The sequence below is a fragment of the Mus pahari genome, chromosome 23, assembly GCF_900095145.1.
Source record: "Mus pahari chromosome 23, PAHARI_EIJ_v1.1, whole genome shotgun sequence".
NCBI classification, from domain to species: Eukaryota; Metazoa; Chordata; class Mammalia; order Rodentia; family Muridae; genus Mus; species Mus pahari.
In genome coordinates, this window is record NC_034612.1 from 21,517,636 (window position 1) to 21,520,928 (window position 3,293).

Sequence of the window (3,293 nt, forward strand, 5' to 3'; positions counted from 1 at the left end):
TTGGTTTTCTTGTGTTTTGCATAATGTATCTCGGGTATTCTAAGTTTCTGGGCTAATATCCACTTATCAGTGAGTGCATATTTAGTGACTTCTTTTGTGATTGGGTTACCTCACTAAGGAAGATATCCTCCAGATATATCCATTTGGCCAAGAATTTCATAAATTCATTGTTTTTTATAGCTGAGTAGGGGCCAATTCATAATTCACTTTCTTGAAATAGCTGGTGACATTCAATTAATGTTTATCCAAAAGCATCCATTAAGTCAGGAATGGTGACACCAACTTGTAATCTGAACTATTCAGAAGTTTAAGGCAGGAGATCCCACCTTCAAATTCTGCCCAGGCCACAAACTGAGTTCAAGTTTAGCCTGGCAAACTTGGTGTGGCTCTTCTCAAAGTTAAGCCCTGGGTGAGGTGGGGGTTGGGGGGGTTTGGGGAAATGTGGTAAAGGACTTGCCTAGACCTAGGTCCAGTCCTTATGTTTTTTTTTTAATATGAATTAATTCAACAAATGTAAGAAAATGGGTGCATATTTCAGTTGTTAGCGTGCTTGCCTAGCACTCAGGATGCCCGAGGTTCAGTGAATAAAACTGACAAATAATTCAGATACTTGGGAAATCATAGGAGAGGATAAGAAAGAAAACTCAAATGAATATGAATAATATATTAAGGACCTGACTATGGTTATATACTTAAAGATCAGTCTGTTCCCTGTTGTTTTAATTAATATATTTGAAACATTAACGTAATAAAGATTCTCTTGGAGCTGGAGAGACAGCTCAGTGGTTAAGAGTTTGGTTCCAAGCATACACATCAGGCAGCTCACCACTAGCTCCAGCTCCAGAGGAACTAATTCCACTTCCTGGCCTTTAGGTGTACTACATACACACACACACACACACACACCACCACCACCACCACCACCACCACCACATACATACCACACACATACCATACATACACACATACCACACACACACACATACCACACACAACCACCACCACATACATATCACACACATACCATACATACACACATATCACACACACACACACAACACCTACACATACATACCACACACATACATACACACCACACAAACATACACATGCACCACACCTACACACACATACCACACATACACACATGCCACAAGCACACACACATACCACACACACATACCACCATGACATACACACACCACACTACCACCACTACCACCACCACCACATACATACCACACACATACATACACACACACGACACCTACACACATACCACACACACGACACCTACACACACATACCACACACACACATGCCACAAACACACACATACCACCATCTCATACCACCATCTCAAACACACACTACATCATCACCACCACCACCACCACCACACTTTAAAACAAATCTGTAAAGAATATAAAAATAAAATTCTCTTAGTCTCACAGATGATGTTATTTCCAAGACAGGAAGAGATAGTGGTTTTCATCAGGTCGAGGAACTGATTTGTTACGCATTTCATGTGTGTTCTGTGCACAAAGAGATCTCAGGATATCACACCACTGTCTCTTGAGTCAGCATGTGTTCAAGTCTGTGTCTGCTTGCTCATCACAAGAGCTCAGTCACGTCATTTACTCAAAACAAGAGCCCCTTCTGTGTTTGTGTTCAAATGCTTGGTCCCTGGGCTGGTGGCATAGTTTGGGGTACTGTGAAATTTTGGGGATATAAGCTACTAGGGGCAATCTTGAGAACTGTAACTTCCCATCCTGTGTTTGCTTTCTGCCTGCTGCAAACATGTAACTAGCTCTTAAGTTCCTACCACAATAGACTGAGCTGTTCCACCATGCCTTCTGCTCTATGACAGATTCTTATCTTCTGCCAGGTGTGCTCAGTGTCTTCAGAGGAGGAAATGAGGCTAGCATTTGAAAGCCTCGTGCTTGAAAGACTACATGATCGAATTACAAAACAAAACCCACATGTTTTAAGTAACTATTACTTCGGAATTTTCTATTCAATTTTAAAATTATATATGTATATATATGTACATATATATGCATATATACATAAATATGCATATATATGTATATATACAATATGTATGTATATATATATGTATATACACAATATGTATGTATATATATGTATATACATATGTATGTATATATATGAGCGTGTTTGTATATGTGTGAATGCATGTGGATGTGTGCAAGTACGTGTGCATACACATTGTGTGTGTGTGTGTGTGTGTGTGTGTGTGTGTGTGTGTGTAGGTTCAATGATAAGCTTGGGAAACATCCCATAAGCATCATCTACCTTTTTGGAGACAGGGTCTCTCTCACTGGGATCTAGCGCTCCCTGACTAAGCTAGGCTGGCTTGCCAATGCCAGTGAGTTCCGGGGATCTTCCCCTCTGCTTCCCCAGCTGGGGTCAAACAATCTCATTCTGCCATACCAGGCTATTTAAACAATTTTACACTTATTTACTTATGTACGGTTTGGTTGTGAGTGTGCATTCGTGCGTGCGTGCGTGCGTGCATGCATGAAGGAGCCATTTCTCTCTTTCTGCCACTTAGGTTCTGAGATCCCAACTCAGGTCCTCAAGAGTGGTGCTAAGTGCTTTTATCCGCTGAGCCATCTCACTAAGAGTCCAGTCCCTCGGCTTTTGAAGAGTTAAGTTTAGGAGTTTGTGTTGGGCTGCATTCACGGCTATTCTGACCCATACTCGCTTCATGTGGCCCGTGGATTACAGGTTGGACACTTCTGCAGCCACGGCCAAAAGAAATATCTCCCCTCTTAAGCCGTTTGTGTCAATAATGAGAAAAGTAACTGTGGCATCACCCCCGCACGACCATTTCCTGATTGATTGGGACCACAGGAACTAAGGCGTTACACAGTGTGACGGGCACAGGGTACTTGAAACAGTGCCCAGCTCACGTCCATGTGTTCACTGGGTTGCCCTAACAGCTCTCCTACACAGACACCCGTGGGGATTTGCATTCACAATGTCCCCTCCCCTACCAAGGCCTCATCTCAGGACGTCCCCTTCAAAAGCAGATTAACCCCTCTTACCGGCACCTAGCTGATGTGTTCATTTCCTTCTCTTCTGTGTCTCACTCAGAATCTCATCATATCCACTCAGTGGAAAATGACTCTGCTGGGTCCCACACGGATTCAAACAGAGAAAGTAGAAATAACCATAAATTACTCCTACTACCGAAATGTCAGGTGGGTCTGCATGGGCCATTCTTTCGAGAACATTTTTGGTAATTCTGTAGATAAAAGAGGATT